Here is a 22,171-nt window from a genome sequence, read left to right as displayed (position 1 = left end):
TCTGTTTGCATGGAAAGGGATGTCTTTGGCATTGCTGATCCCCATTCACACACCCCAATATCGCCTTCTGATCTGGGCTAAATTTCCCTGGGCTGCATCTGGCAGTTGCTTCACCCATCTTTGCTGCCTGTGGGCATCCGATGGAGCAACGCTTGTCCGTTAACTTGAAGCAAGACCAGGTGGGGAAATGGGACTTAGCCCTGTGACCACAGGTTCCCCACCTTGCCTGCTGGGTTTGCCCTTCGGGCTCTTGGGAAAGGATGCTGAAGACATCTCATGGGGCCCATCTCTGTGGAGATTGCAAAAGACCAGCAACTGCCTTCCAAATGTTACAGGCACAGCCCAGACCAACAGCTCATGATTGGCACTGATACTTCTCCCCCATCTACAAATTCAGATATAAAAGAATTGCCCTGACCTACTAGTTTCCCCTATATATCCACAACAATGCACAGAAGCTCAAACCAGGGTAACCCAGCAATATTAAAACGAAGCATCAAGCAAGCAACACAAATACCATAAAAGCAGCACAACACACAAACACACACACTCACAAATAGACAGCAGGACAGTGCACAAAGACTGTCCAGGAAAAGACAAGATTAAGGCTGCTTTTCCCTTGGAAAGATGGATCTGGAGAGCATGGAAGAGCAACAGAATCATTTGGTGCTGGACCGATGGGGTTGTATCCAAGGCCACAGATGTCCAGTTGTGGATGGGAATCCCAGCTCTTCTCCCCTGCAGACCCCACCCATTGCATCCTCAAAATCCTTTCCAAAGTATTGGGCAATGTGGTATAATAGCCTCTAGATTAGCTTTGGGTGGTGCCCAGGGAGAGAAGAGGATGAAGGACTCAGTTTGTGAAGTTGGGGACCACCTGTTGAGTTGGAGAGGGTGGTGAGCAAGCCCAAGCAGAAATGTTTCCATAAGATTCTCAGGACTGATCCTGAGAAGAGCCCTGTACCTGGGTGAGCCCAAAGGCCCTTCTAGCTGGGCCCCCAAGCAGGTGTGGTGTTGGGAGATTACCTGGCTCTTGGGCATGGACTGCATGAGAACACCTCCATCAGGGCTGGACTATTTCCCCCAAAAATCGTTTTGTACCTCAGCTGCATGTTCTTTCCGCAACTATGGATGAATTGGAACAGAGCTGTCCTTCCAAGTGTTCTCCTTCCATGAATTCCACAAGGCAGTTCAATCAAGTAATGTCCACCAAAACACATACAGTGGCGTAATATGTATCCATATGGGTGAAAATAGCATGCAAAAAATGGGGGGGGGACTGCCTTGCAAAAAAAGGGTATATCAGGTACGATTACATAAAAATGCCTGTGTGGAATCATGGAGAACGCATGGAGTAATTTGGCAGATGCTGACATACTGCCCTCCATCATGCCTAGGCTAACAAGCAGCTGGATGAGTGGGGCAGGTTGTGTGTGGGGAAAAGGTGGAAGAGATGCAGGGGTTTCCCAATGGGAGGTAGGGTGGATTCATATAGGAGTGTAATGGAGACATGAAGGGAAGCTGAGTGTCCGGAGATTCGGGAGAGATAAAGCACTTATCTCTCCAAGCGCTTCTTCACGCAGCTTGTAGTGAAACTTTTGGAACTTCCCCGCCCAGGAGGCAGGGATGACCACCGACTAGGAGGCCTGAAATACAGACCAGGGGCTGCTGGCCATGAGGGAGATGCTTTGCCTCTGCAGTGAGAGGCCACAATGCTTCTTAATGCCAGTTGCTGGGAATCCCATGTGATCCATGGCCATTGGTAGCCTGCAAGGAGGACCTGAGTGAACACCACTCTCCCCACTTGCGATTCTGGGCCAATGACGTTCAGAGGCCTCCTGTCTCCTGCAGGGGAGGGAGATAGTAGCCATATTGGCTGGTAGCCATTAACAGCCTTCTGCCCCAAAGATTGGTTTCTCCTGCCTTATCTTTCTTTTCATCAGGAAAACTGAGGTGGGCTCCCCTTCTTCATCCACCAGAAAAGCGCCCAAACACACCCACGCCCCCTTTATATCTGCTTTTAATCCAGAAAGAAACTCTGAAGGGCTGTCACAATGAGAATCATAGAATCATAGAAGAGACCCCAAGGGCCATCGAGTCCAACCCCCTGCCAAGCAGGAAACACCATCAGAGCACTCCTGACATATGGTTGTCAAGCCTCTGCTTAAAGACCTCCAAAGAAGGAGAGTCCACCACACTCCTTGGCAGCAAATTCCACTGTCGAACAGGCAGGGGCAAGCTTGTTTTCTCCTGCTCATCATGGGGAGGGCCAGGAGGTCTGTAGCCCCGGGAACATGATTTTGAGGGGGCATGAGCCAGATGCCCCCATGCTAGGATCCCTTCCTTGCCTGCTGCTAGGCGTCTCTGCCCATTGGAGCCTGGCCTTGTTGCCAGGACCCTGGCCTCACGCTAAATGGCCGCCCAGCTAAATGGCTCCCCCCTTGGTGTGGGCAGGTGAGGAAGTAGCACAGCACGGTCCTGTGAACCCTTGGTGCCCTATGCCTTCCCAGCAGCGATGGTGTCTAGAGTTGGGCTAGTGGGAAGGGTTTTGTTCACCCTCAGAGCCCAGTTCCTGGTCCCGCCTGCAAACCGCCATCAAAAGATGCCATGCCACTGTGAGCAGAGAGCAAGACACAAACCAACAGATTCCCTTTCTGAGTTGTTCAACAGTGGAACAGAGCCCTTCAGAAGGTGCCTGATTCTCCTTTGCAGGAGGTTGGATGGGCACCTGTCAGGGATGCTATAGCTGTGATGCCGGCATTGCAGTGAGATGGACTTGATGATCCTTGGTGTCCCTTCTGTAAACCTATGATTCTGTGGTCTTTGGCTGGTCCTTGGCACATGCCCTTAAGGGCTTGCCACATCCATCCTGCAAACAACGGTTGGCATCCCACAAGATTTCATCAGTCCCCCAGCAACCTATAAGTACGGGGACCTTTCCTTCCCCAGTCAATTGCTCTTCCACTTGGCTTCTGGTACCTCCAGGATTCCCACCAACCTCCAGCCATGAAGATCTTTTGCCTCTTCTCTGTTGCCGTCCTCTTCTTGATGCTGCTGGCTCCAGGTAAGGCCTTCTTCTCACATGCTTCTTCCCTGCGCAGCTTCACAGCTCTCAGCTTTATTTGTTTTAAACTTGCCTTTGAGCACCACTGGCAGTGACTCCCAAAGAGGTGGGATCTTGCCCCTCTGTCCTCCTGGAGAGTTTCCCAAATGGGGCTTCTGGTTGGACCCTGGGAGAAGAGGATGCTGGACTAGATGGGCCCCTTTGGCCAGATCCACCAGCCAGTCTCTTCTTATTACCTCATTTCTGTGATCCACAGAGGCTCTTGCTTTCAAATCTGTAATAATGCGCTTCAGTAAACTCAGTTTTGGGATGGGTAAAAGAATGGGCCAGTTTCCTGGAAAAGTGGGCTTCTCTCTCCCAGTTTGCCAGTGGCTGCCCAGGGAAGCCGGTGACTCTGATGCAGCCTTCCCAACCACCTTGGCTCAGACCCTGTCCTGAAGGTGCAGGGAGGCAGCAGAAGGGACTGACTCTGTGCTCCAGCCCTGCATTCTTCCTGCACCAGATTTCCCCATCCTGGTGCCCTCCGGGTGTCCAAGCAAGCAGGGCCACAGTGGAATAAGTTGTGGAAGTTGTGGAAGGACAGTCCTGTGAGACAGAGCCTTCAATGTCTTCTTATTCTTCCTCCAGATTTCACCAGAGCCCAAGCTAATTGCAGGCCGAGATGTCAAAGGCGGGGAGGGATACTGCAATTTCGTAGGTGCTGGCCACCCCGAAACACACTTTTTCAGTGTGGTCGCCAATGGTGTTGCCGTAGAGGTGAGTTAAATTAAATCTTAGTTTTCCTCAAAAATTAATTGTGTTTCATGACTCCAAATGCATGTGACGCATCTCTCTGTCCCCCCCCCACTCGACTTCTCTCTTAATCTTTACATCCGCTGTGAGTTGGAACAATATTAGTGTGCAAACTGGGAGGTGACAACCCTGTCCTCTCCCTTGCTGCCCCCATGAAAGCTCTCTGACCCCTCAGCCATAACTCCCCTTAGCCTCCCTTGGCTCAAAGTACAACTCTTCATGGCATGAGGGGGTGGTGGCTCAATCACTGACCCTCCTCAAATAGCAATGGCAAAATGTGTGAATCGTCCCTGTGAAGGTGGTTATTGAATCACAGAATTGTAGAATTGGAAGGGAAAGAGTTCAGTGCACACCAACACAATGATCTCCTCAAATGTGTCCTCTCTTGGGGTTGCTGTTTGCATAAAGAAGAAGGAAAAGGAATCACATTAGAAAAAGTGTGTGTGTGGCAGCCAAGCCCCACTCAAATTCCCCCAAGTGCATACATGAAATCGTCAGAGGTCTCTCCTACTGTCATAGAATAGAATTGTAGTGTTGGCAGGGACCTAAGGGGTCATCTAGTCCAACCCTCCGCAAAACAGACCCTCTGTGTGCAATTGGAACTCTGACAATAGTTGGAGTCACTGGTTGGGGTTTTCAGAGCCACCACCACCACCCACTTTAACAGTGTCCCATCCTCTCACAGGGTGGTAACTCTGCAGATCTCTGGTGCAAGACCTCTGGTGAAAGGAAGACCACCCTGCTCTCCTCTGATGTGCAGCTGCCTCGACTGCACCCCCATCTCTGCTGGGGAAGAAACCGCTTTGCTTGATGCTGCTGAAGGCGATGCTGGGAAGGAGTCAAGAGGGAGCCATCCTGTCTGTCTGTCTACTCACGAGTAAGCCCCACTGTGGCCAGTGTGTCCTGACTCCTTAGTAAGTGGGCTCGGGATTGGAGCTTGGATTTGGTTTGCCTGCAAAAATGCTTTAGCTTTTTCTTTTTAATAAATGCAAGCATTGGAAACCTTTGTGTTGGTTCATGGTGTGAAAACCTTTGCTGGGTTGAGGGTATTTTTTTTTGGTCAGGCTCTCAGACCCTCTCTCTCTCTCTGCCAGTCAGTGGTGCCATCCAGGCTTTGTGGTTCTTTCCCAAACATGGCTTTGCACAAGGCCATTTCTCACATTGTAGGCCCCCACCTCCCCCTGGGGTCTCCCCTTACCCCTCCTCCTGCCCCTTTCTCTGTCTCTCTCCTCCAAACGGGGACATCCTTAGGAAAAGTGGGACATTCTGAGATCAAGTCAGATCAACTGGGTGAGCTTCTGTAAGTCCAGGACTGTCCCTGGAAGATGGGGACACTTGGAGGGTTGGTGGGGCGTGGAGAAAAACAAGGGGTTGATGAAGGAGAAGGGGGAATGGAGAGCCTTGTGGACAGGATCAGCCCAAGACATTTGAGCCTCTGAGGAAAACCACAAAATGGTGCTTTCAAGCCCCCACCCAGGGAAGAAGGGGTGAGTTGAAATCTACATTAGGATCAAGAGGGAGGATATCAGCAATGCCTCCAAGCCGCTAAGATGCATTTCTTTGAGGATGAAACTGATGCCCTGTGGATCCTGCCACCCGAGGTGGGCACTGCCCCTTGCCTCACGAGTGGGCTGGCCCACCTGTTGATCTCTGTCCAGCGTGGCAGGGAAGGAAGAGACAGGGAGGGTGGGAAGCTGAGCTGAGGGGAAGGAAGGCGATGAGTAGGGGGCAGCGTGGACCACACAGCAAGGTTTCCCCCAGGCTTCTAGGCAAGGCATGCATACCCCCCCCCCAACATTTCTCCAGTGAAAAGAGGGATGTCCTGTTCCATCATCATCATCATGAGGTTTTTACTTATAACCCACCCTTTGGACTGGGTTTCTCCAGCCACTCTGGGCGGCTTCCAACATATATAAAAACAGAATAAAAGAGCAAACATTTTTTGAAAAAAACACCCCTATACAGGACTGCCTTCAGGTGCCTTCCAAAGGGTGTAATATATCTTATCTCCTTGGCTCGGAGGTCGCATAACTTCATAGCCTCCAACATTTCTCCAGTGGACATGCAAGAAGAAACGAGCAACATTTCTGGGATCAAGTGAGAAACTGGGATGGTTTCTGGAAATGCAGGACTGTCCCTGGAAAATAGGAACACTTGTAGGCATGGGCATAGCCAGTGGGGGCGGGGGGGGGGGGTTCCCCCTCCCCAGATCAAGGAAAACAATAGAAATACTTAACTGACTGCCCCCCTAACAAAAGTTCTTTCCTTCCAACAAAGTCTTGACCCCACCCCTGCAAACATTAATTCTGGCTACACCCATGTTTGGGGGGGGGGATGCTGCAGAGGATCCTGCCCCCATTCTGGGACATGGTTTCCCTGCTCACACTCTGCCTTCAGAGCAGGTGTATTATTTTCACAACCTGCGAGAAACAGAAGGAATACAGGAGCCCCACACAGCCCTGGCTGAAGATGGGGGTGCCTTTAAGTAATTGATCAGGGTTGCCACCACCACTGTCCAGCCCTGCTGGTTCTGCTGAGTGTGCTGATGTGGTCCTCAGATAAAGGGCGGCATAGAAATCTAATGACAACAACAATGACTGTTCTCTGATGAGGATGGTGGAATGGCTCACCTATTACCGCAGAGGAGCCCTTCACTTTGTTGCAGCTCTTCCCACCTGCCTTATTCTTTTGAGACGCTGATGAGGACACTCCAGTGGCCAGCGAAGGTCCTAGTACTATAAAGAAAGCTGTCTAAACTCCTCTGTTAATTCCAACCCCTCCGTGGGTCCAGCCAGAAAGCGCTTGTGATCCCTCTCCTCTCCTCTTGCTTGCAAGCAACTTGGCACATCAGTAACCTGTGGGGTGTTGACACCTGGAGGCTTAGGCAAAAAGGTTGCTCATCTTGTTGTTGACCAGGGAGTTCCCTTCATTCCTTCCAATTCTCGGGGTCCTGAGGGTTAGAATCTAGACTAGGACGACTTCCGGTGGAACGCGTCTTCGGAGCGAGAGGGGATTCAGCTGAGAGCGCGAATCCTGTCCTACAAGAGGCAAAAGGGGGTGCAGAAGGGCGCAAGCACCCCAGATACATGTCCGGAGGGTGTCCGGAGGTACAGAGGCCCAGCAGAGACTGGACGCGGCTCGCTTCGCCGTCAGGTAACCTTTAAAAAAAGGCGAAGAGAACGGCGGTGCTGAGCAGCAGGTCCGGGGCAGCCATTTCCCCCCTCCCTAGTAGCGGACGGCCCGGGTCTCGCAGAAGGCTAGCGCTCCGCTTTCAAGCATATGAAACCGGGGAGTAAGCTGAGTTCGAGAGGCGCAACGTTTTCGGAATAGAGAAACCCGGTGGGGAATAGAAGTTTTACGGAGTTCAGCCTTATCCGGAATCAGCGAACACGCAGAAAACTGCAGAGCGGGAGAAAGAAGTGAGTTTCCACTAGTACCTACTTTGTTTCCCTGAAAGACCTTTCTATTAAAGTATTTGGCAACCTATTAAATATAGGGCTGTTCTAAAACAGGGGACAGAGGGCAAAGTTATTAAATTGGAACCGCCTAATGGACTGAGGGGGATGGCGGAGAGCCTCCCCCCCCCCGTGCTGCTTATAACAAAGGGAGAGCGGAAGAGAAAGCGCTGACGCCATTAGGAGGAATGAAACGCGGCAGAGACTAACCAACAAAGACTATCTACTTTAGCAGTACGGATTAACCTGGTCTATAATTTTTGGTCGTGCTTCCATCTACCAGAGGATACTTCAGCGCTGAGCTGAAATCGATTTCCTACAAATATTCAGCGACTAGGAAATAATCTCTTACCTCTGTTGTTGGACTCTTCAGACTGACTCCGAAGAGAGTCCACCTCTGGAACTGAATAGCACTAGAGAGAGCCATCTAGCGGGCAGAGTAATATATTACGACTTGGATCCCCCTCCTTTTCTCTCTTTCCCCCCTCTTTCTCTCCCCTCTTTCTCTCCCCTCCCCTCTTTCATCTTCGGCATACCACCTCTGCTCTCAATAAGTTCCTGGTCTTTCTCAATTCAAATTGCGAGGGGTTTCCGGAAAAAACAATACCCTTTAATACCCTTTAAAGAGCTTATATGAGTATCCTGCCCACCGCTTTGCATGAACTCCAGAACTTCGGGAATCTAACAACACCTTCAAAGGAGGTTTTTTGCGAAAGGAATTAAGTTGATATATGTGGACTACTTAAGGACTGCTAAGATATTGCGGGTTGGGGTCAAATAAGGGCAAAACGGGTACTGGTTGATAAGTGTCAGAAATTAAGATCCTCACTATATTGAGTATCTGGTGTCCCTATCCAAGCAAGAATGTCAAACACTGGAAAAAGAACTGAAGGGAGGACACCAGTGGATAGAAAGGGATCCAAACAAGAAGGGGATTTTAGAGCAGAGATTCTAAGAATGTTTGCGGAGATAAAACAAAGTGAGAAAAATGTAGAGCTTAAGTTAGAACAAGTAGAAAACAGAATTGGGAAAATGGATAAAAAGATAGATGAAACAGTTAATGAACTGAAGGGTCAATTAAAAGAGGTATTTAGGAGGACACAGGCAGTGGAAGAAGGTTTGAAAAAGACAAGATCAGAAATGAAAGATGTGAGACGTGAGGAAGACAAGATAAAAGCTGAGATATTGGAATTGAATAAAAGCCAAGAGGATATGAAAGATTTAATCGCTATGAATGAACTAAGACAGAGGGAAGTCAATCTTAGGCTGAGAGCCGTGCCCGAAGTACAAGGTGAAAATATAAAAGAGAAATTAATAACAGAATTAGCCCTCTGGCTGGAGATTTCAACAGAAGAAATGGAGAATGCAGTACAATCTGCATTTAGATTGAAAGCTAAATCAGCCAGAAACAAAAAATTTGTAGGAGATTGTTTAGTTACATTCAAAGAAAGGGAAATGAGAAATATAATTCTCCAAAAAAACAGAGGGAAAAGGCTAAATATCGGTGGAAATTACATAATAATCTTCAAAGACATTCCAGTCAGGTTACTAAAACGTAGGGACCCATATAAAGAACTGGTACAGACACTGAAAAGAAACAACATTGAGTTTAAATGGGAGTTTCCCGAAGGAATTTCCTTCACTTATAGGAGTAAGAGGCAAAAACTGACAAATCCAGAAGAAACCGGCAAGTTCTTAAGGAAATATAAAGAACTAAAAATACAAAACGAAGAGGATAGAGGTGAGGAGGCAGAGGGAGGGAAAGACTTAGAAGAGGAAATAGAGAGGTCAGAGGGAGAGGAAGAGGAGGAGGAGGAGGGGGCAGTGGGAAGAGTTTAAAGGGAGACAGCAGTTTCCCCTTTATCTTTTCTTTTTCTCCTCTTTTTTTTACGAAGGTAAACTACCATGGTGTTAAAAGTTTGGAGTTGGAATGTTAACGGGATGAACGATAAGGGAAAGAGGAATAAAATTGAGCATATTCTAAAGAAAGAATGTTTAGATATCATCTGTTTACAGGAAACCCACATAGCAAGAAAGCATAAAAGAGTTCTGACTAATAAAAGACTAGGGAATGAATTTGTATCGTCCGACAGAAGTAAAAAAAGGGGGGTGGTTATTTATATCAATAAAGAAATTGAAGCGCGACAAATTTTCAAAGATGAAGAAGGGAGGATAGTAGTAATTCAAATTAATTGGCAAGGAGAAAACGTAATAATAGTGGGGATATACGCACCCAATGACAACAAATCGGAGTTTTACAGGATGCTAGAAGGAAAGTTATTTGATTACGCCGACCAGAAAATTATACTATTGGGAGATATGAATGGTGTGGTGTCGTTAGAGATGGATAGGCTAAGGGTTGGAACGAGTAAAGAAGGAAAGCTACCCAAAACCTTCTTCTCATTGGTTCAAAACTGCAACTTGGTGGATATCTGGAGATTTAAATACCCCCTGGAAAGGCAATATACCTTCCACTCAGAACCCAATGACTCATCCTCAAGATTAGATCAGATATGGATTTTGGCAGAATTAGTTCCAAGATCGGTACGGGTGGGGATCCAGGCCAAAACGATCTCGGACCATAACCCAATAAAAATGGAATTGAAAGAGTTGGAAAGAAGATCTTACAGATGGAAACTGAAAGATTACTTGTTAGATGATCTAGAGATAGTAGAGAAAGCCCAAAAAAGGTTAAAGGAATATTTTGAGGATAATTTAGGTAATGATATAAAACCAAAGGTGGTGTGGGACGCAGGCAAGGCGGTGATGCGGGGTTTCTTTATCCAACAGGGTGCAATTAAGAACAAAAAAAGAGAAAAAGGGAAGAAAGAAATCCTGCAGCAAATATGGGATAACGAACAAAAACTAATTAAAAATCCCAAAAATAAGAGAATAAAAGAGAATATTAAAGTCTTACAATCCCAATTTGCGATGTTGATAAATAGGGAAATAGAATGGAAAGTTAAAAAATTAAGACAGAGAAGTTTCGAATATGCCAATAAATCAGGGAAGTTATTAGCTTGGCAACTCAAGAGAAGAAAGGAACAGAACACAATAAACAAAATTGAGGTGGATGGAGAAGAGACAAATAAGCCTAAGGAAATAAGGAAGGCCTTTTTGGACTATTACAGAGGTCTCTTTAAAAATACGGAAAGGAACAATCTGAGAAAAATAGAAAGATATTTAAAATGTAAAAACATAAAAAAGATTTCCACAGTGGAGAAAGGAAAATTGAGTGCCCTAATTGAGGTAGAAGAAATAAAAGCAACAATAAAGGATTTTTAAAAAGGGAAAGCTCCAGGCCCAGATGGGTTTACTGGTAGATATTATAAAGAGATGGAGTCAGTTCTGCTGACCCCATTACAAGAAGTAATGAACAACATCCTCAAAGAAAGAGAAATACCAGAGACATGGAAGGAGGCACTAATTACATTAATCCCCAAACAGGACTCAGATCTACAACAGATTAAAAACTACAGACCGATCTCCCTACTAAACATAGACTATAAGATCTTTGCGGGAATCCTGGCAAGGAGACTAAAAGGTATCTTGGCAGAAAGTATACACAAAGACCAAGCGGGCTTCTTGCCGGGTAGGCAGATGAAGGACAACATAAGAAATATAGTTAATATTATAGAATACTTATCCGACAGGTGTGATAAACAAGGTTTGTTGCTGTTCGTGGACGCTGAGAAAGCGTTCGATAACGTAATCTGGGACTTCCTGTTGAATCAACTGGAATATATGGAAGTGGGCACTGAATTCTATAACCAGATAAAGGCAATTTACACGGAACAAAGGGCAAGATTGATAATAAACAATGTGGAGACTACAGAAATAATAATAACAAAAGGGACAAGACAGGGCTGTCCGCTGTCCCCACTGCTATTTATAATGGTGCTAGAAGTCCTCCTAAATTCAATAAGAGAAAATAAAGGAATAAAAGGAGTAACAGTTGGGCAGAACGAATACAAAATCAAGGCATTTGCTGACGATTTGGTCGTAACAATGGAAGATCCAATAGACTCAATAAAAAAGGTACTTGAAGAATTCGACCAATTCGGAAAAGTGGCTGGTTTCAAATTAAACAAAAGGAAAACAAAAATAATAGTTAAGAATATGTGGAAGTGGAAGAACTACAAAGAGAAACGGAAATAGAGGTGACCAGAAAGGTGAAATATCTAGGAATATGGATAACGCCAAAAAATATAGACTTATTTAAAAATAACTATGAAATAGTATGGAAAGGAATTAAAAAAGATATCGAAACGTGGGGCAGGCTAAAATTGTCCTTCTGGGGCAGAATAGCCACAATCAAAATGTCCGTGCTCCCAAGAGTACTGTTTCTGTTCCAGAATATCCCTGTCATTAAAGGTACAAAGATATTTAAAAACTGGCATAGGGAGATCTCAAAATTTGTCTGGCAGGGCAAGAAACCAAGAATAAAATTTAAACTGTTGACAGATGTGAAGGAAAGGGGAGGTTTCGCCCTGCCAGACCTGAAATTGTACTACGAGGCGTCATGCCTATGCTGGGTAAAGACATGGATAAAACTGGAAGAGAGGGAAGTGTTAGACCTAGAGGGACATAACAATCGATTTGGGTGGCACGCCTACTTATGGCATAGACGGAGGAAAGGGCATAAAGATTTCGGAAATCATATTTTTAGGGGCCCATTGATTGAGGTATGGGAGAGGTACAGAGATATGCTAGAACCCAAAACACCCCACTGGCTGTCGCCATTAGAAGTCATGAGCGTTAAAAAGACTAATATGAGGGCTAACTGGGCTACCTATGAACAACTGTTAATGAAAGACGAAGGAAAGTGGAAAATGAAGCCGTACGAACAGGTTAAGGATCAAGTCTATGACTGGCTGCATTACTTCCAGACAAATGATATGTTTAGGAAAGACATCAGAGACAAAGGATATGCCGACAAAGACTCTAGATTCCAGACTGAGATACTGAATAACAATTTTAAAATTTTGTCTAAAATGTATAACCAGTTATTGGACTGGAACCTAATAGACGAGGAAGTCAAGTCGGTAATGACACATTGGGCTAGAGATCTCGGTCGGAATATTTATTTTGAAGAATGGGAAAAACTCTGGAAACAACATCTTAAGTTTACGGCTTGTGTGACACTGAAGGAGAATTTAATGAAAATGTTTTACCATTGGTATTTGACCCCTGTAAAATTAGCCAAAATGTATGGATCTCGCAATAAGTGCTGGAAGTGCAAGGAAAGGGAGGGGACCTTCTACCATATGTGGTGGGAATGCCAAAAGGTTAAAGGGTTTTGGGAGAGTGTATACAACGAAATGAAGAGAATTTTAAGATATACCTTTGCTAAAAAACCCGAGGCTTTTTTGTTGGGATTGGTAGGAAGGGAGATAAAAAGGAAAGATCACAAGCTGTTCCAGTACGCCGCAACGGCGGCAAGAGTCCTGTTGGCTCAAAATTGGAAATCAGAGGGTCTACCGACAATTGAGGAATGGAGAGCAAAACTATTAGAATATGTGGAGATGGATAAGATGACAGGGAAAATCAGATATCTAAAAGACCAGAGGTTTATTAAGGATTGGGAAAGTTTTACGAACTATCTGGAAAATTTAAGCGATGGACAGATAACACTAGTGGGCTTCAAAGGAGCTCTGTAAAAAGTAAAGAGTATTGCCTAAAGAGAAACGGAAGAACTAGAATGATTAATGGCATTACAAATTAAGAAATGCGAAATTTTGGAAGATTTGCATGGATGATTTGTGGAAAGGTTGAAGGAAGTCACATTTAAAAATCTGTGAAAATGAGAATTGAATCTTTATATTTTGTTTTTGTATTACGTAAATAAATAAAAATTATGCATTAAAAAAATAAAAATAAAATCTAGACTAGGACCTTCGCTGGCCGCTGGAGTGTCCTCATCAGCACCTCAAAAGAATAAGGCAGGTGGGAAGACCTGCAACTAAGAGGGATTCTACACACGAATACATGAGCCATTCCACCATTCTCATCCCCTGGCTGATAAGCAGGAGAACAGTGGGGGTGGGGTGGGTTGTTGTTGTTGTTATCATGTCAATTAGATTTCTAGATAATCCTTCAGCCAGCATGCTGTTGAGAGCCAGCATGGTGTAGTGGTTAAGAGGGGTGGACTCGTAATCTGGTGAACCGGGTTCGCTTCCCCGCTCCTCCACATGCACCTGCTGGGTGACCTTGGGCTAGTCACACTTCTGTGAAGTCTTTCAGCCTCACTCACCTCCCAGAGTGTTTGTTGTGGGGCAGGAAGGGAAAGGAGATTGTTAGCTGCTTTGAGGCTCATTAAGGGGAGTGAAAGGTGGGGTATCAAGTCCAAGCTGTTCTTCATCTTCTTCATCTTAGGACCACAGCTCAGTTAAGAATTCAAAAACTGCAAAATACACATCATATTAACAAACCAAACAATAACACCCCACACATGTAAAAGACCATAGATTTTTTTTTCATTAGGACAAGGCCTGGGAGAAGAGGAATTTGCCTGACAGCTAAAGGAGCAGAATGAGACTCCCGGGGAAGAATATTCCACAAACAGGGAGCCACCACAGAAAAGACCTCTTCTCACACTGCTGCCCTCCAGATCTCTTGAAAAGGGGGCACATGAAGAAGGGCTTCTGATGATGATCTCAGGGTCCAGGTCAGTTCATATGGGGAGAGGCTGTCCTTGAGATTCTGTGGTCCTGAGCCCATGAGGAGTGTGAGAGAGCTGAGTTGGAAGCAGCCTGGAAGCTGGAGGCACAGATTCCTGTTTCCTGTGTAGGTGACCCAAAGCTGTGAGGAACTGAGAGGGATGATTGGGGGGGTGTTAATGCTGTGACCCCATCCATTTTATGCTCAGGCTCTCTCTATGTGTTCAAAACAAACCCATATCTCCTAAAGACTCCAAAGTCTCCGCTCACCTTCAAATAAATCCAACTCTGGGCAACACTGAAACCCCTGGGTTTTCTCCATTCTCAGCAATTTGGGTGCAGTGTAACAATATTTTCAAGAAAATCTCACATGTCTTTTTTGCCCCTTTTCTCCAGGTCCATCTCTGAATCTGTTTGCATGGAAAGGGATCTCTGTGGCATTGCTGCTCCCCACTCCCACCCACTGTCCCCCAATATTACCTTCTGATCTGGGCTCATTCCCAAGTTCACTTGGCTGCATCTGGCAGTTGCTTCACCCAACTTTGCTGCCTGTGGGCATCCGATGGAGCAACGCTTGTCCGTTAACTTGAAGCAAGACCAGGGGGGAAAATGGGACTTAGCCCTGTGAACACAGGTTCCTCACCTTGCTTGCTGGGTTTGAACTTGGGAAAGGATGCTGAAGACATCTCCTGGGGCCCATCTCTGTGGAGATTGCAAAAGACCAGCAACTGCCTGCTAAATGTTGCAGGAACAACCCACACCAACAGCTCACGACTGGCACTGATACTTCTGCCCTTTCTCCAAAATTACATAGAAAAGCCTTGTCCTCACTTTGGGTGCCCACCTTTTGTAATTCCCCCCATATATTCACAAAAATGCACAGAATTTTAAACCAGTGTCATCTAGAACTATTGAAAGAAAGCATCCAGAAAGCAACACAAATACCATAAAAGCAGCACAACACACAAACACACACACTCACGAATAGACAGCAGGGCAGTGCACAAAGAGTGTCCAGGAAAAGAGAAGGTCAAGGCTGTTTTTCCCTTGGAAAGATGGATCTGGAGAGCATGGAAGGGCAACAGAACAGTTTGGTGCTGGACCGATGGGGTTGTATCCAAGGCCACAGATGTCCAGTTGTGGATGGGAATCCCAGCTCTTCTCCCCTGCAGACCCCACCCCATTGCATCCTCAAAATCTATTCCAAGATATTGGGCAATGTGGGACTCCAGCTTTGGGTGGTGCCCAGGGAGAGGAGAGGATGCAGAACTCAGTTTGTGAAGTTGGGGACAACCTGTTGAGTTGGAGAGGGTGGTGAGCAAGCCCAAGCAGAAATGTTTGCACAAGATATGGATCTGCAGGACTGATCCTGAGAAGAGCCCTGCAGCTGGGTGAGGCCAAAGGCCCTTCTAGCTGGGCCCCCAAGCAGGTGTGGTGTTGGGAGATTACCTGGAAGAAGAAGAAGAAGAGTTTGGATTTGATATCCCGCCTTTCACTCCCTTTAAGGAGTCTCAAAGCGGCTAACATTCTCCTTTCCCTTCCTCCCCCACAACAAACACTCTGTGAGGTGAGTGGGGCTGAGAGACTTCAGAGAAGTGTGACTGGCCCAAGGTCACCCAGCAGCTGCATGTGGAGGAGCGGGGAAGCGTACCCAGTTCACCAGATAACGAGACTACCGCTCTTAACCACTACACCACACTGGCTCTTGGGCATGGACTGCATGAGAGCACCTCCATCGGTGCTGGACTATTTCCCCAAAAAACGTTTTGTACCTCAGCTGCATGTACTTTCCGCAACTATGCATGATTTGGAGCAGAGCTGTCCTTCCAAGTGTTCTCCTTCCATGAATTCCGCAAGGCAGTTCAATCAAGTAATGTGCACCAAAACGCATAAGGTGGTGTAATATGTATCCATATGGGTGAAAATAGCATGCAAGAATGGGGGAGGGGACTGCCTTGCAAAAAAAAAAGGGTATATTAGGTACGATTACATAAAAATGCCTGTGTATTAGGGAAAAAAATCACCCCAAAATGCTGATGAGTTTGTGTTTGCAAGCAAGGTGATGTGGAATCGTGGAGAACGCATGGAGTAATTTGTCGGCTGCTGACACACTGCCCTCCATAATGCCTAGGCTAACAAGCAGCTGGATCAGTGGGGCAGGTTGTGTGTGGGGAAAAGGTGGAAGAGATGCAGGGGTTTCCCAATGGGAGTTAAAGTGGGTTCATATAGGAGTGCAATGGAGACATGACGGGAAGCTGAGTGTCCGGAGATTCGGGAGGGATAAAACCAAGGGCTTCTTCATGCAGCTTGTAGTGAAACTATGGAACTCCCTCGCCCATGAGGCAGGGATGACCACCGACTCAGATGGCTTGAAATCCAGACCAGGGGCTGCTGGCCATGAGGGAGATGCTCTGCCTCTGCAATGAGTAGACACAATGCTTCTTAATGTCAGTTGCTGGGTGTTATGTACTGAGTCGAATAGGATCCAAACTGCAGCAGTCTGATTGGTCCTAGAACAATAGGCTCCAAAAGGCAGCAGTCTGATTGGTCCTAGAACAATAGGCTCCAAAAGGCAGCAGTCTGATTGGTCCTAGAACAATGCAGCAGTATGATTGGTTAGCAGGAACCACCCAATCATGCTCCAGATAGAAGTGAATCCACAACCTGATTGGCTTACAGTAGAATTCCAGAATTAGCCAATCATGTGCAGCCCATTGTGTAAATAATGTATATAAAGCAGATACTCTGAGGGGACATTCATTCATTCCTCCTCACCACTATGAGCTGAATAAAGAGCATGAAATCACTTTGCGACTCTGAGTATATTTCACTGGCGGCGAAGGTGGGATCCCGCTGAGCTGACTGCCATACACAGCACCGCAGCACCGCCACCTGCCACACCGCTACCTCGCACCGTGTATCCAGGCTTCAGCTCCGGGACCCAAGGAACTCAGAATGGCAACCGACAGCAGCTTCTCGCCGTTCAACCCAGCATCTGGAGACTGGGAAGCGTACGCCTCCCGTTTCACCTTCCTCCTAGAAGCCAAAGGGATCACCGATGAAGAAGACACCAAGAAGAGGGCAATATTCTTCAGCGTCTGCGGAGAGGAGACGTTTGAAATCGCCCGGGCTCTCCTTGCACCTGAAGACGTCGCCACTGTTCCATACAAAACCATAATGGAACAGCTGAAGGGGCACTTTTCGCCACAGCCCTCAGTGGTGGCTCGTCGAAATGCCTTCTACGCAAAGCGGCAAGCCCCTGGGGAAACCATAACTGGGTTTGTGACCTCTCTCCGCCAAGCTGCCCGGGTCTGCAACTTCTCAGAGCTGGAGAACATGCTTCGTGACCGCCTCGTCGGTGGCCTGAAGGATGAGAAGCTGCAACGACGCCTCTACGCTAAGAAGAACCTAACTTTCCAGGTCGCTCTGGAGGAGGCCCTGGCAACGGAAGCTGCCGAGAGGTCGACGCAAGAGGCACGGCCGAGCCAGCCGTCCCAACCGAGGGTCCACCACGAAGACCTCACCAACAACTCAGGATCCGACAGGGAGGAGGTGCACCGAGTACAGCAGCGCACTCAAGCAGCCCACATACCACAGCTGCCTCGACGAGAAGGAGGGAACTGTGCAAGCTGTGGAGAAAGTCACGAAAGGAGGACCTGCCGTTTCCGCAACGCAGAGTGCAGGCAGTGCTGAAAATTGGGACACATCGCCCGGGTGTGTCGGGCTCGGCCCACCCGACACCAGGCATCAGATGACCAATCCAGGAGCCCCAGGTCCCAGGGCCCAACGCACCAAGGCAACTCAACGGAGCCCACGGACTTCCAGGTATACCAGTTGCCCCACCCCAACGTAGAGAAAATTTATGTAGAGGTACGGATAGAGGGGGCCCCATGCCGCATGGAGCTTGACACGGGTTCAACTCTATCCATAATCTCGGCAAGGACCTTAAGGAAACTGTGCCCTACTGGGGGTCCCAAACTCAGACCGGCCCCATTCACCCTCCGGGACTTCCAGAAACGTAAGGTCCCCACAATGGGGGTGGGGACCTTCAGGGTGCAATACCAAGGGCGGACGCGGCAACTGGACTTGCTTGTGGTCAAGGGCCCCTACATTAGCTTACTGGGATTGGCATGGTTTGGACCACTGGGGCTAGCCATCACCGGGGTGAACCACATGAGCTTACAAGTGGATGTGGACGCCATATGCAAGGAATTTCCGGGGGTTTTCGATGGGAAATTGGGACAGTATACGGGCCCCCCCATTGCTCTACAGCTTGACCCTGCAGTACGACCGGTCAGGCTCAAGGCCCGCCGGGTCCCGTTCGCCCTGAAACCCCGTATAGATGAGGAATTGGACCGACTCGTGGAGCAAGGAGTGCTGGAGCCGGTGCCTAATGCCCCCTGGGAAACCCCAATCGTCACACCCGTCAAGCCTAATGGTTCGGTCCGCATCTGCGCAGACTACAAATGTACCATAAACAAGGCCCTCACGGCCCATGCATACCCAGTGCCAGTGGTCAGCCATGTCCTTGCCACCCTGGCTGGGTCGAAAATTTTTGGCAAGCTGGACTTGGCCCAAGCATATCAACAGCTGCCAGTAGATGAGGCTACAGCAGAGGCACAGACGATTGTGACGCACAGAGGAGCGTTCAGGGTAAAGCGGCTGTAATTTGGGGTCAGCGTGGCACCAGGCATATTCCAGGATCTAATGGACTCTCTCCTTAAAGGGATTCCTGGTGTCACCCCCTTCTTCGATGATGTGTTGATTGCTGGGCCCACACCCGAGGAGTTTGAGGACCGCCTCCGCACCGTTCTGCACCGTTTCCAGACGGCGGGTCTCAAGGTGAAGCGGGAAAAATGTCTACTAGGAGTGCCTCAGGTGGACTTTCTGGGATTTATGGTGGATGCAGAAGGGGTCCACCCAACTGGGGACAAGGTACGGGCCATTTGTGATGCTCCAGCGCCCAAGAACAAGACTGAACTTCAGGCCTTCTTGGGACTATTGAACTTTTACCATTCCTTCCCCACAAGGCGGCGGTAGCGGAGCCCCTACACAGACTCCTGGACAAGCGGGCTCCTTGGGTGTGGGGCCAGCGCCAGGAGGCCGCATTCCAGGCAGTCAAGGACTTGTGTGATGGCCTGGGATTCCGAGTCTGAGAGCGATCCGGAGGAACCCCAGCCGGCACAGGAGTCCCCGCCTCCAGGGCCGGCTGAACCTGGGCAAGGCCTAGTTGCTGAGGAAACTCAAGAGCAGGCACCAGGTGAAATCATTCATGCCCCAGAGGTGCTGGAAGACTCAGTGGCTACAGGTGAGCCTCCTCCAGGACCCAGTAACCCTTCGGCCTCTCCTGATCTGCAGAGGCTTAGGGCAGAGAGGCGAAGGGAACTGGTGTCTCCCAGGAGGAGTGCTCGCCTTAAGGCCAAGAGAGGCGGGGCTTCTGGGGGCCGGGACCGCCCCCGGCCTTAGAAGAAGATAAAGGTCAGGCAGCCCGGTCTCAGGTTGCGGGAGCAACGTCGTTGTGAAGTATCTGCTTTACCCAGTCCTTGTTTGGCACTCCCAGTGTGCCTATTCCCCGCCTGGATTCCTGCTTCTGCCTTACCAGTGTTCCTGCTTCCCCGCCTGGATTCCTGCTTCTGCCTTACCAGTGTTCCTGCTTCCCCGCCTGGATTCCTGCTTCTGCCTTACCAGTGTTCCTGCTTCCCCACCTGGACTCCTGCTTCTGCCCTACCTCCGTTCCTGCTGACCTGCCCGGCTCCCTGTTGATCTTGGCCTACGGTAATAATACCTCATCCCCCCTGGGACCAGCACAGTTTGCTCCCGCCACACCCGCACTCCCTCTTTGTTGGGGTGCGTTCGGGAAGATTCAGAGGCCATGGCTGACCAAGCGGCTACATTGTTGGCAATAGCCCAGGAGAACCAGGCCTTGACGCACACCGTGCAGCAGCTCAGTAACGTGGTTGCGGCACTACAGCAGCATTTGGACGCCCTACCGGCTCCTGGGGCCGACGCCCCGGCTTCTGGCAAGTACCCAGTGGCCTTGCCTGAGAAGTTTGATGGGGCTCCGGCCAGCTTTCCCATGTTCCTTGCCCAGGCCAAGCTGTATATTCAGGGGCGCGCCCGGAACTTCCCCGACGACCGCACCAAGGTGCATTTTTTGATTAGTTTGTTAAAGGACCAGGCGGCCAAGTGGGCGTTGCCGCTGCTCAGGCAAGACTCCCCCTTGTTGGCAGACTACGGGGGGTTTTGTAATCTGTTGGAGGCCGCGTTCGGCAACCCTTTGAAGGGGAGTCAAGCCAACCGGGCGATTCGGCGGTTGAGACAGGGCAAGTCCAAGGTGGCCGTATACACCACAGAATTCCGGCTGCTGGCACAGGACTTGACCTGGAACGACTCTGCTCTTCGGGACCAGTATCTCGAGGGGCTTTCAGATGAGATACTGGACCAGCTGGCCACAATGGAACGCCCCACCACGCTAGACGCTCTTATTCAGCGGAGTCTACAGATAGACGATCGGCTAGAGGATCGGCGTCAGGCTCGGGGCCGCCGGCACCTCCAGTTCTCGGCCCCGGGGTCCACCAGCAGCCCCACAGGCCCAGCTGAGTCATTGGAGGAACGCATGCAGCTTGGGGCAGTGCGGCCACGCCTCTCCCCCGCAGAGAAGTCGCGGCGTCGGGAGGGGAATCTATGTCTCTATTGTGGCAGAAGCGGACACTATGCACGATCCTGTCCTGAGAAACCGCCAACCCCAGTAGCTGATGGCCCTGGCTCCCTGGGGTCCCAAACAGCACAGAATGGGACCGCACCAATCGAATTACAACACCTTATGGTTCCGGTACATCTATACCCTCCAGGAGGGCCATGGATTCTTACCCATGCCCTGGTGGATTCAGGGGCAACCCGCTCTTATATGGACGCTGCTTTTGCTGCCCAGCATCGGGTGCCACTTCGGAACAAGCCAGAACCGGTACAGGTGGAGGCAATCGACGGACGGCCACTGCGTTCGGGCGCCGTCACTCGAGAGACCCAGCCCCTGGTCCTGTGCCTCCAGCAGCACCGTGAGATGCGAACTCTGGATATTGCCTCCATGCCCCGGTTCCCCCTGGTGCTTGGGATGGACTGGCTAGAGGATCACAATGTGCAGATTGATTGGGTCAAACGGACTGTACACTTCCCAGACCCCAGTTCGTCTGCTGAGACTGAGATGCTAGCAGCTGCGCCCACTGAGGAGGCTGCTGCAACGCTGCCCGCTGAGTACCGGGACTATCACGACGTGTTCGAGGAACGGGGGGCAGACCAGCTGCCGCCGCATCGGTCCTTTGACTGCGGCATAGACCTCCAGCCCGGAGCGCCTCTACCGGTGAGTCGCTTATACTCGTTAACAGAGCCAGAGCGCGAGGCTTTGCAGGACTTCTTGCGCAAGAACCTGGAGCGAGGGTTCATTAGACCTTCTACCTCGCCCACTGCTGCGCCAGTGCTCTTTGTTAAGAAGAAATGTGGGGAGCTCCGCCTTTGCCATGATTACCGGGCCCTGAACAAGATTACCATCCCGGACCGGTACCCCTTGCCCCTTATTTCGGAGTTACTGGAGCGGGTGCAAGGGGCGCAGGTGTTCACCAAGCTAGACCTCCGGGGAGCCTACAATTTGATTCGGATCCGCGCCGGGGATGAGTGGAAGACAGCATTCGGGACCCGGTACGGACAGTTTGAATACCTGGTTATGCCCTTTGGTTTGTGCAACGCGCCTGCTGTGTTTCAACGGTACATCAACCACGTATTTCAGGACTTGCTAGACAAGTACGTGGTGGTGTACTTGGATGACATTCTGGTTTACTCTCGTGACCCGGCGTGCCACGAGGGCCATGTCCGGACCGTGCTGCAGCGCTTGCGCGAGCATCGTCTGTATGCAAAGCTCAGCAAGTGCGAGTTCCATCAGCAGTCAGTGGACTTCCTGGGTCATCGACTCTCACCAGGTGGGGTGCAGATGGATCCTGGGAAGGTGGCAGCGGTTCGAGAATGGGCGGCACCTCGGAACCGCAAGGACCTACAGCGTTTCCTGGGGTTCGCCAACTATTATCGGACCTTCATTGCGGATTATGCTCACCGCACCACCCCGTTGACCCGGCTTCTGCGCCCCAAGACGCCGTTTTCCTGGGACAAGGAGGCGGAGGAGGCATTTCAAGGGTTGAAGGCCTGTTTCCAGA

The 22,171-nt window shown here is 49.3% G+C and overlaps 2 long non-coding RNA genes across 3 annotated transcripts in view; one reads left to right on the top strand and one right to left on the bottom strand.

Moving 5' to 3' along the window:
- LOC309366034 overlaps positions 1 to 22,171 on the bottom strand; it is a 71,800-nt gene that overhangs the window by 35,800 nt on the left and 13,829 nt on the right. The window lies entirely within an intron of this gene.
- The window catches only part of LOC309365984, a 119,384-nt gene continuing 100,051 nt past the window's right edge, over positions 2,839 to 22,171 (top strand). The window contains exons 1-3 of one of the 2 annotated variants that reach the window (XR_014166353.1): positions 2,843 to 3,064; positions 3,692 to 3,820; positions 4,542 to 4,858. This is a non-coding gene — a long non-coding RNA (uncharacterized lncRNA). Of the gene's footprint in view, positions 3,065 to 3,691; positions 3,821 to 4,541; positions 4,859 to 22,171 lie in introns of those variants that run through there. The other variant, XR_014166352.1, reaches the window with a different exon arrangement.

The sequence above is a fragment of the Podarcis melisellensis genome (genome assembly GCF_964234715.1).
Source record: "Podarcis melisellensis genome assembly, chromosome: 3".
Lineage (NCBI taxonomy): Eukaryota > Metazoa > Chordata > Lepidosauria > Squamata > Lacertidae > Podarcis > Podarcis melisellensis.
This window is presented reverse-complemented; position numbering and strand designations above follow the sequence as displayed.